A 12,007-nucleotide genomic window follows, 5' to 3' on the forward strand; every position below is an offset into this window, starting at 1 on the left:
ACCTGAGACTATAATATTTCATAGGCTGACAGGACAAGGAAAGCTGTGAAATAATCAGTATGCATTCCAACCTGCTTTAACTTTCTGTTTCCTGATTCTGCTCTTCCATCACTTCTTCAAATATAAAATCATTTCTCATGAATAATTTATTTGCTTTTTAAATTTCTCCATTTGCCCCCTCTCCTCCTCCCTTCCCTCTCAGACAATGAGCCATATAACTTGCGGTATGTCAATCATAACTTCTACTGCACTTATAAAGTGGGATAGCAGCTACTTTATGTTAGCAAACCAAATTTTGAACTATACAAAAGAAGTATTTGCAATAGATCTAGTCAAATAATAAAATGAATGATCTTGCCTGAAGCAATCAGTTTGGAAGGTAGATTTTCCCAGAGAATTTTGTCCTTGTTGTTTTCCTAGATTCTATTATTCTTTTCTACCAGGTCTAGGTAACCATAATCCCGAAGTTCAAATTTTTACTCACTTTCTATTACAACTTTTAGATTTATGTAAGAATCTGTATTTATTCATCAGTGTTTTACGTTTTTGAAAATTATCTAAGGGGTTCATTCTGTTTATATTTTGTTCTGGTAATGTTCCTTTTTTATTCAATAGTGTGTCTGTGCCAACAATTCATGTTTTGCACATAATTTTAGTTAATTCAATTTCATTAATAAGTAGAATTCCATTTATTAGTTTATCAGAATTTATTATCCATTCTCGAATTTATTCACAGTAGTTTTTTCCTCTAGATTTTGGTACTAGTACAAATGGACTACATTCTCATACCTTTCTTTATAAACCAAGTTGTAATATTTCCCTATACCTGGGAATATAAAAATTGAGCCTTAGGGTCACCACGTTAACTTTACATACTGAGACAAAATGCTTTCCAAGTTAATTAAGTCAAATAATCGCAAGAACATTTTATTGTGTTTTCTAGTGTTACACATCTAGAACTCAATTGGCAGAATTCTTTTGCCAGTCCATTAGGATAAAATGGTATCTGACTGTAGTCTTAGTTTGCACTTTCATGATTGTTGAGGAGGTTGAATATATTTTTTTATGCTTATAGGCCACTAGTGTTTTCTGTAGGCTGCAGTCCATGGGGTCGCGAAGTCAGACACGACTGAGCGACTTCACTTTCACTTTTCACTTTTCACTTTCATGCATTGGAGAAGGAAATGGCACCCCACTCCAGTGTTCCTGCCTGGAGAATCCCAGGGACGGGGGAGCCTGGTGGGCTGCCGTCTATGGGGTCACACAGAGTCGGACATGACTGAAGAGACTTAGCAGCAGCAGCAGCAGCAGCTATTACTTATTTGTAACAGTTCCTTACATATTCTGGTTACCAGATTTTGTCAGTTACATTTGTTACTAATACCTTTTGATTTTGTGGCTTGTGTTTCACTCTTTGTAATTTTTAAAAACTATGTTTATGTATCTCTTTGGCTGCTCAGGGTCTTGGCTGTGGCACACAGGCTCACTGTTGCAGCCTGGGGGGTCTAGTTCCCTGGCCAGGGATGGAATCTGGGCCCCCTGCACTGAGAACACCGAGTCTTAGCCAACGGACCCCAGGAGAGTGCTGCAGTGTTTTTTATTGATACTTCTAATTTAGTTGGGTCTACATTCTTGTTGTGGAGTGTACACATTTAATTCTTTATAAGCAACGCTTTCATACTCCAAGGTCATAAAGATAAATTCACAAGTTATTTATCAAACAGCTGACATTTTGAATGTTGCACTGAAGCATTTAATTCTTTTATAATGTATGGAATTTTAATTTTTAAAATCTTTTATAACAACTTGTCCCAGAAGAACATTTTGTATAGTGCCTTATTCCTATTCATACATGCAGTGATGGCTCAATCATATATAATATGCCTATATAAGCATGCTGCCCTTTCAAATATATGATTTTCCATTTGTAAATTCTTATGCCTTTTTCATTGTCCTAAATTAGGAAATGGTTTGGTGATTCAAAGAGGAACCACCTTGTTTTCTACTTGTTCAATATTATCTTCCCTATTCTCTTTATTCCACATAAATTTCAGTTTACTTTCACCAAATTTCATGAAAATACCTATTGTGATTTTGTTTTGTGCTGCATTGAATTCATAGATAATAGTGCAGAAACACTACGGGTTTAATTTTTTTCATGATCATGGTATAAATCTTCACTTATTTCAGATTTTTAAAATGTTTTCCTTTAAGATTTAATATTTTTCTGTATTAAAGTCTCATTTACCTAATCAATTTGTTTTTATGTATTTTATGTTATTTTAAAATTTGTAAATGGTCTCTCCCTAAAGATATTTTTAACTGTTTGTTGCTGGAATATAGAAATAAACTGACTTTTTATATTCATGCTAAATTCAGTACTTATTAAATTTATTGTTGTTAATAATGCAATACTTCTCTAGATTCTTTTGGTTCTTCTAAATTTGCCATCTGTCCTTAATCACTTTTTTCCCTCCTTTTCTTATTCACACTCTTTTCTCTTGTTCTGCTGGTTTGAAATTCAGCACAGTCTTGACTAGAAATTGTGGTCACATTCATTTACTTATTCATCAGCTATGTTTGATGTAGACATACAGATATTGGATATGTGGTAGATGCTATGGGGGTTACAAAGGGTAACATTAGATCTTACTATTAAAGGAGTTACTGGCATGCCAGGATATCCGCATCATTATCCCCAATGCTGCTGGACCAGGTTCATCTTGGCTGACCCACAGGAAGACAAAACACTAGATGCCCATGTTTGGAGCAAGAAGAGGTTTGTTTGCAAGGCAACCAAGCAAGGAGATGAGAGATCTTATGCCCAATTTGTAACTGGGTTCTTTTGTGGTTTTTAAATTGAATTGCCTGAACTGTTTAGATATTTTGGATATTAATGCTTTACTGGTGTTATTTTTTGCAAACATTTTCTTCCATTCATCAGGTTGGATTTTTGTTTCAACAACTTTTTTTGTCTCTTCTTTATTTCTGTGACAAGGTTTTAATCTTGATTAGGTCCCGTTTGTTTATTTTTGCTTTTGTTTCTTTTCTTTGTAGAGACAGATCAAAAGATACATTGCTACAACAGATGTCAAAGAATGTTCTGCCTGGGTTTTCTTCTGGGAGTTTTATGGTTTCTGGCCTTACAGGTTGGTCTTTAATCCATTTTGAGTTTATATTTGTGTGTGGGGTGAGGAAATGTCCTAACTTCATTCTGTTATGTAGTTGTCCAGTTTCACTAGTACTGCTTATTGAGGAGGAAGTTGTTTCCAAACTGTATATTCCTGCATTCTTTGCCGTAGTTGAACTGACCATACAAGCCTGGGTTTGTTTCTGGGCTCCCTGTTCTGTGTCCATTTTTGCACCCATTCCATTCTGTTTTGATTATTATGGCTTTGAGCATTCACTGACATCAGAGACTGTACTATCTCTAGCTTTGTTCTTTTTCCTCTTGATTGCTTTCACTATCTGGGACCTCATGTGGTTTCATACCAATTTTACAACTATTTGTTTTAGTTCTGTTCATAGGGACTTTGACAGAGACTGCAGTAAATCTGTAGTACAGACCTTTTAACAATATTAATTGTGGAACTGGCCGATGGGAAAAATAAGAAATGTATTCACAGATTGACCAGCAGAGAGGCAGCATCCACATTTTTCTTTGCAAATCATGTGCTTTGTCAAATATTCTCCTTAATTATTTTTAATTCACTAGCTTATTTTCATAAGCAAAATATATTTCTTCTTAACTTTAACAATATGTTTGATTTAGTCTCTTTTCCTCTAAAGCAGAGCAGTCCTAACAGTTGGGCACACAGAAAATGAGGCTATTTTTGTGATCTCAGTTTTGGTTGCCAGTATACACTAACTTCTGGAAAAGGTCCTTTTCTATAAACCTCTATACTGAGGTTGAGACATCAACTGAGAAATGTAAGACTAAATCAAAGTATTAATATATAAAGTCTTGGCAAAAAATATTTTACTAAATAAATTCCTTATGAGTATTAAAAAGTGCATTCATAATGTATCTCTTAAAATAATTTGAGGAAAAACTAAGAAAAATTCAACAAAATATGTGCAGAACATGATTGATAAAGAAAATATACAAAGCAATAGTGAGAGAAGTTAAAAGAACCTTGGTAAAATGCCATGGGGGATGTTTTGGGAAGGGGGAAACATTTTGTATCTTGATTGTCATGCTGGTTACATGGGTGTAAAAACTTGTCAAAATACATCAGTATGTGCCTAAAATGGGTGTATTTTGTTGTGGGTATGTTATGCCTCAATGATGCTTTTAAGAGTTGCACGATTGCAGGAATCTGGATGAAGGGAGTTGCTGAATTTCTTGCTCAGTTTCTCTGGTAGGGACAGCTGAGAGAAGCAGCCATGAACCCTGAGGAGTCTCTGGGTCTGGACCATGAATGTGCAGAGCCAGGTGATTAGGGTACCCGGGGAAGACAGATGACTTGACGATTATCCTTATTCTTAAAGGTACAGCTTTGCCAGATGAAAAGCTCAGAACTGCATATTTTAATAAAGATTGTTAGGAACCCATCAAGGTTACATCCTGTGTCTCCTTTGCCAGATACCCTGCAACCTGGGGAATCTGAGACCCCTTACAGCTTCCTGCCCTACCCTTGGGTTTGTGTTCCCACTAGCTGTTTTCCACCTCCCCTTCTGCTCATCCTGTGTGGCCATTTACAGATTTTTCCTTCTGCTTTATGCTCTTTCAAGGTGGGCTTCTGTTAGTTCCTACCCTCTTCCGACACCACTGATTTCCTGAGCTGGGTCCACAGTGAGTTTGTGTTCTAAGGAGAGCTGATGTGCAGCACTGTGGACTGGCTGCTGGCACAGAAATACAGAGCCGAGTCCGCTGCCTCGGTGGAGTTGATTTCCAGGCTGCAGGGTGAGTTTTGGGGGCACTCAGCTGAAAATCGCTGTTTGAACATGGCTGTATCTTCCACAATGTCTTGCTTCTGAAAGTAAACCAAAAATTCTAATGCTTCTTCCAGCTTCTTGCGATACCAGTGAACGTAAGAGTGTCTTTTTATGGGGACACAATCCATCTTTGCTTTCTGGTCTTTTCCTTTGACCAGATGACTGGGACTCTGGGTGACCTCAGTGTCCATGGAGCCTGTAAGGAAAGAGAGAGAAAGTGCAGTGAAAGCCCAGGAGAAAGCCTCATTTTGCAGCCACAGGAGAAACTCCTGAAACTGTAATCCAATAAGTTCACCTCACCTGCTCCCCAAAAGAAAACAAAAAGCCGCACAGCACAGAAGGCTGAAGCACATGGCTGGCTCAGGGAGAAAGCAGGACAGCGACATTTTCTCTAAGGCTCCTCATCCCCCTTCCGCACCTGCTTGTGACGTGATTACTTTTCGTGGTCATCATATGGAAAATTAGACTAACGTTGCACAGCCTGGGAGGGCAGAGAAAGCTGTTAAACTACTGGTGTGGATTTCAAACTGCTTTAATTTTCTTTCTCCTGATTCTGCTCTTTCACTATTTCTTTAAAAATTAAAGTTATTTACATATTAACAATTTATTTCCTTTTTTAACTTGTAGATTTGCCTTCTCCCTTCCCTCTCAGACAGTGAACAGCTTGCTGTTATCAATCATAGTTTCCACTGCAGTTAAAAAATCATATATCTGCCTCTTTAGACACTAATAGATGGAGAAATATACCATGTTCATGGATTGGAAGAATCAATATAGTGAAAATGAGTATACTACCCAAAGCAATTTATAGATTCAATGCAATCCCTATCAAGCTACCAATGGTATTCTTCACAGAGCTAGAACAAATAATTTCACAATTCGTATGGAATACAACAAACCTCGAATAGCCAAAGCGATCTTGAGAAAGAAGAATGGAACTGGAGGAATCAACCTACCTGACTTCAGGCTGTATTACAAAGCCACAGTTATCAAGACAGTATGGTACTGGCACAAAGACAGAAATATTGATCAATGGAACAAAATAGAAAGCCCAGAGATAAACCCACACACATATGGACACCTTATCTTTGACAAAGGAGGCAAGAATATACAATGGATTAAAGACAATCTCTTTAACAAGTGGTGCTGGGGAAACTGGTCAACCACTTGTAAAAGAATGAAACTAGAACACTTTCTAACACCATACACAAAAATAAACTCAAAATGGATTAAAGATCTCAACGTAAGACCAGAAACTATAAAACTCCTAGAGGAGAACATAGGCAAAACACTCTCTGACATACATCACAGCAGGATCCTCTATGACCCACCTCCCAGAATATTGGAAATAAAAGCAAAAATAAACAAATGGGACCTAATTAAACTTAAAAGCTTCTGCACAACAAAGGAAACTATTAGCAAGGTGAAAAGGCAGCCTTCAGAATGGGAGAAAATAATAGCAAATGAAGCAACGGACAAAAAACTAATCTCAAAAATATACAAGCAACTCCTACAGCTCAACTCCAGAAAAATAAATGACCCAATCAAAAAATGGGCCAAAGAACTAAATAGACATTTCTCCAAAGAAGACATACAGATGGCTAACAAACACATGAAAAGATGCTCAACATCACTCATTATCAGAGAAATGCAAATCAAAACCACAATGAGGTACCATCTCACACCAGTCAGAATGGCTGCAATCCAAAAGTCTACAAATAATAAATGCTGGAGAGGGTGTGGAGAAAAGGGAACCCTCTTACACTGTTGGTGGGAATGCAAACTAGTACAGCCACTATGGAGAACAGTGTGGAGATTCCTTAAAAAACTGGAAATAGAACTGCCTTATGATCCAGCAATCCCACTGCTGGGCATACACACTGAGGAAACCAGAAGGGAAAGAGACATGTGTACCCCAATGTTCATCACAGCACTGTTTATAATAGCCAGGACATGGAAGCAACCTAGATGTCCATCAGCAGATGAATGGATAAGAAAGCAGTGGTACATATACACAATGGAGTATTACTCAGCCATTAAAAAGAATACATTTGAATCAGTTCTAATGAGGTGGATGAAACTGGAGCCTATTATACAGAGTGAAGTAAGCCAGAAAGAAAAACACCAATACAGTATAGTAACGCATATATATGGAATTTAGAAAGATGGTAACAATAACCCTGTGTATGAGACAGCAAAAGAGACACCGATGTATAGATCAGTCTTATGGACTCTGTGGGAGAGGGAGAGGGTGGGGAGATTTGGGAGAATAGCATTGAAACATGCATAATATCATGTATGAAACGAGTCGCCAGTCCAGGTTCGATGCACGGTACTGGATGCTTGGGGCTGGTGCACTGGGACGACCCAGAGGGAGGGGAGGGGAGGGAGGAGGGTGGAGGGTTCAGGATGGGGAACGCGGGTATACCTGTGGCAGATTCATTTCGATATTTGGCAAAACTAATACAATATTGTAAAGTTTAAAATAAAATTAAAAAAGAAAAAAGAAAAAAAATCATATATGTGCCTCTTTAAATGAAAAAGTTAAATGTTGAACTTATGCAAAATAATATTTATGATGAATATGCAATGCATTTAGGGAAAAAAATAAAGCGAATCCTCTTGTTTGAATCAATCAGCTTAGGAGTTAGATTAGCACTAAGAATTTTTAAGCCCTGTGTTATTTTTATAGACTTCATTTTTGTTTTTCTACCATGTCCATGTAACTACACTCCTGAAATTCATATTTTTATTCACTTGCTTTTCATTACAGTTTTTCTCATTTATGTAAGAATCTGCAAATTTTGTATTAATCAGTGTTGTTTGGCTTTTAAATTTTTTGTGGGAGTTCTTTTTCTTGGCCATGCTCTTTTTTCATTCAACATATGCCTATAATATTAAATCATGTTGTCTCATGTAGTTTCAGATAAATCAGTTTCACTAATATGTAGGAGTCCATTTACTGGTTTGTCAGAATCTATTATCCATTTAACCTCATGCACCCTAGTTGTCGTTTTTTTTTTTTTTTTACCCAGATTTTAATGCTATGACAAATAGGAGTGTATTCTTACACAATTCTTTACATACTTAGGTGTAAAGTTTCTCTATACCTGGGATTGTAAAAATTGAGCCTTAGGGTCACCATGTCTATTATACATAGCAAGTCAAAATGGTTTCCAAATTAATTAAGGAAATAAATAGTCCCACAACAGTTTATGAACTATATTCACATGTTTGTCATCTAGCACTCAATTGGCATGTACTGTTCTTTTAATTTTCTCAGTCTGTTAGGTTAAAGTTGTATCTCACTATAGCTTTAGCTTGCATTTTTATGACTGCTAAGGAGATTGATATTCTGAAGTAATACATTTATAGGCCACTGGTTCCTCTGTACATTGCTCTTTTCTCATACTTTTGGTAGATTATCATTTATTTAAAACAGTTCTTCATATATCTCAGATACTAAACTTTGTCATTTACATGTATGCTAATATCTTTTCAATTTGTGACTTGTGTTTTAACTCTTTGTAAATTTTTTGTTGATATTTCTTATTTAGTAAAGTCTATCATTCTTTTTTTTGGAAGGTGTGAATTCTTTAATTCTTTATAAGCAATGTTTCCATAGCTCAAGTTCATAAAAATATATTCCTATAATATTTACCAAATAGTTAATAATTTAAATGTTGCATTTAAGCATTTAATCCTTTTAGAATTTTTTTTTTTGTGCTTATGTTGTGAGAAAGAGTTTAGATTAATTTTTCTTCTTGTGGAGAACTACTTGTCCCAGAAGAACTTGTATATTGCATTACTCCCCTACATACCTGCAGTGGTAGCTTTACCATATATTCAGTTAAGTTCAGTTCAGTTCAGTCGCTCAGTCGTGTCCGACTCTTTGCGACCCTGTGAATTGCAGCACGCCAGGCCTCCCTGTCCATCACCAACTCCCAGAGTTCACTCAGACTCACGTCCATCGAGTCAGTGATGCCATCCAGCCATCTCATCCTCTGTCATCCCCTTCTCCTCCTGCCCCCAATCCCTCCCAGCATCAGAGTTTTTTCCAATGAGTCAACTCTTCTCATGAGGTGGCCAAAGTACTGGAGTTTCAGCTTCAGCATCATTCCCTCCAAAGAAATCCCAGGGCTGATCTCCTTCAGAATGGACTGGTTGGATCTCCTTGCAGTCCAAGGGACTCTCAAGAGTCTTCTCCAACACCACACTTCAAAAGCATCAATTCTTCAGCGCTCAGCTTTCTTCACAGTCCAACTCTCACATCTATACATGACCACTGGAAAAACCATAGCCTTGACTAGATGGACCTTTGTTGGCAAAGTAATGTCTCTGCTTTTCAATATGCTATCTAAGTTGGTCATAACTTTTCTTGCAAGGAGTAAGCTTCTTTTAATTTGATGGCTGCAGTCGCCATCTGCAGTGATTTTGGAGCCCCAAAAAATAAAGTCTGACACTATTTCCACTGTTTCCCCATCTATTTCCCATGAAGTGATGGGATCAGATGCCATGATCTTCGTTTTCTGAATGTTGAGTTTTAAGCCAACTTTTTCACTCTCCTCTTTCACCTTCATCAAGAGGCTTTTTAGTTCCTCTTCACTTTCTGTCATAAGGGTGGTGTCATCTGCATATGTGAGGTTATTGATATTTCTCCCAGCAATCTTGATTCCAGCTTGTGCTTCTTCCAGCCCAGCATTTCTCATGATGTAGTCTGCATATATTAAGTGCCTTATGCATAGCTAAAATGCATAGCTATTTTAAATTTATGATTTTCCATTTGTCCACTTACTTATACAAAATTATAAAATAATTTGATGATTAGATTGCAAATTCACATCACTTTGTAGTTCTTTAATATTATCTTGAGTATTCTTTCCTCTTTTTTCCACTTAAATTTTGACTACTTTTGTCAAATTTCATAAAATTCCTGTTGTGACTTTGTTTAGTGCTGTAGTGAATACATAGATGATAGTGCTGAAACTGGAATACTTTTAGTACTGGTTTAACTTATTCATGGACTTCCCTGGTGGCTCAGACGGTAAAGCGTCTGTCTACAATGCATTGAGACCTGGGTGTGATCCCTGGGTGGGGAAAATTCCCTGGAGAAGGAAATGGCAACCCACTCCAGTACTCTTGCCTTGAAAATCCCATGGACTGAGGAGCTGGGTGCAGGCTACTGTCCATGGGGTCGCAGAGAGTCAGGCACGACTGAGCAACTTCACTCAATTTAACTTCTTCATGATCACGGCATGTAACTTCACTTATTTCAGATTTTAAAATGCCTTCCTCTAAAATTTAATAAATTTCTGAATTCTTTATCTTTGTATAGATTTAGGTGTATTATCTTTTATATTTTCTGTTCCTAAATGATCTCTCTTTAAAAATCTATTGCTAGTATGTAAAATAAATTGACTTTATGTTAATTTTCATTAACTTATTAAATGTTATTATAAATAATGCAATGCTTCTTTAGATTCCTTCACACCCTCGAAACTTGTCATCTGTCTATAATCACTCTTTCCCCCTTCTTTTTTCATTTTCATGCTTTTTTCTTGTTTTACCAGGCTGGAAATTCAACACAATGTGGAGCAGAACTAGTGATGACCTTCATTGGCTTACTTATCAATGACCTGTGACCAGAACAACTACTGGTACTGTAGACTGTGATACATGCTCTGGGGATTAGAAAGTGTAGAATTAGATTCTGCTATTTTCAAGCCCTATTGTCATCCCTGGATAGCTGCAAATCATTCTCCCAACTGTTAGCAGGTTCATTTTGCCCTAAGTACAAGGAGCCAAACTGCTGAGACTCTGATGTTTTCAGCAAAGTAAGGGCTTCTTCTCAAGCCAGCCAAGCAAAGGTATCCCCTGCCCCCCTACCCTGTTGGGCTGACTCTGTGACCCTTGATCTGTAGCCCTCCAGACTCTTCTGTCCATGGGATTCTCCTGGCAAGAATACTAGAGTGGGTTGTAGTTTACTTCTCCAGGGGATCTTCCCAACCCAGGGATTGAACCCATGTCTCCTGCATTGGCCTGTGGGTTCTTTACCACTGAGCCACCAGGGAAAACAAGACCTCAAATCCGCCTCTGCAAAGGCAAGGGGCACAGGGTATTTACAGGGTCACGAATGAAGCATGACCTGATGGTCTGAGATATGGGCTTCCCTGGTGGCTCAGTGGTAAAGAAATCTGCCCTGCCAATGCGAGGAATACGGGTTCAATCCGTGGGTTGGGATGATCCCCTGGAGAAGGAAATGGCAACCCACTCCAGTATTTTTGCCTGGAGAATCCCATGAACAGAGGAGCCTGGCGGGCTACATCCATGGGGTCCCAAAGTGTCGGGAACGAATTAGCTACTGAGCATGTGCACATGGGGAGCCTGGGGTGCTTGGGAAGCTTGGGGGAGGGTGACTGAAAAAACGTGCATGCGTTGTCCTTCTCTGCTGGGGTAAATGAGCTGTAGCCTCTGCCCGTTCACCACAGAAGTGCTCAGCAAGATCTGAGAATGGAGTCTTGGATCCTCTGAGGTCAAAATATCCCCAGGCAGACACCTGTGCTTCCCTAGGAGGAGGGTCGCTGGTTCTAACCAGTCTCAACCAGTTTGGCTCAAACTAGACACAGCTGACTCTGGGCTCTGCTGCACTACCGGCAGTTTCCTGGAAAATAACTCAGGCAAACATCTTATTCAGGATACATGCCACTTGGAGGCCAAGCAAGTCTTAAGACGACCTTGATTAGTGAAGGCAGGTGCAATGGATCTGATTAATCCTTACTCATGCTTTCACAACCACTACCTCAAAGATCTCACCTGAGTTTCCAGAAGTATCAGACAACTTCTCAAATGAAGGAAGGTTGGTGCTGCTCTATATGCACTGATGTGTTTTACAGAAAGACTCACATCACCCCCTAGTGCTCAAGTGAAAGTCTCTCAGTTGTGTCCGACTCTGCGCCAGTCCATGGGATTCTTCAAGCCAGAATACTGGAGTGGGTAACCTTTCCCTTCTCCAGGGGATCTTCCCAACCCAGGGACCGAACCCAGGTCTCCCGTTTTGCAGGCAGATTCG

General features: G+C 38.5%; 1 long non-coding RNA gene across 2 annotated transcripts in view; it reads left to right on the top strand.

The window, feature by feature from the left end:
• Positions 1–2,996: 2,996 nt before the first annotated feature.
• The window catches only part of LOC147373628 (uncharacterized), a 28,986-nt gene continuing 19,975 nt past the window's right edge, over positions 2,997–12,007 (top strand). For both annotated transcript variants that reach the window (XR_015163143.1, XR_015163141.1), the window contains exons 1-2: positions 2,997–4,906; positions 10,509–10,595. This is a non-coding gene — a long non-coding RNA (uncharacterized LOC147373628). The remainder of the gene's footprint in view (positions 4,907–10,508; positions 10,596–12,007) is intronic.

The sequence above is a fragment of the Bos grunniens genome, chromosome 4 (genome assembly GCF_055505025.1).
Source record: "Bos grunniens cultivar Pamir isolate PY7600 chromosome 4, Bosgru_T2T1.0, whole genome shotgun sequence".
Taxonomy (NCBI): Eukaryota; Metazoa; Chordata; class Mammalia; order Artiodactyla; family Bovidae; genus Bos; species Bos grunniens.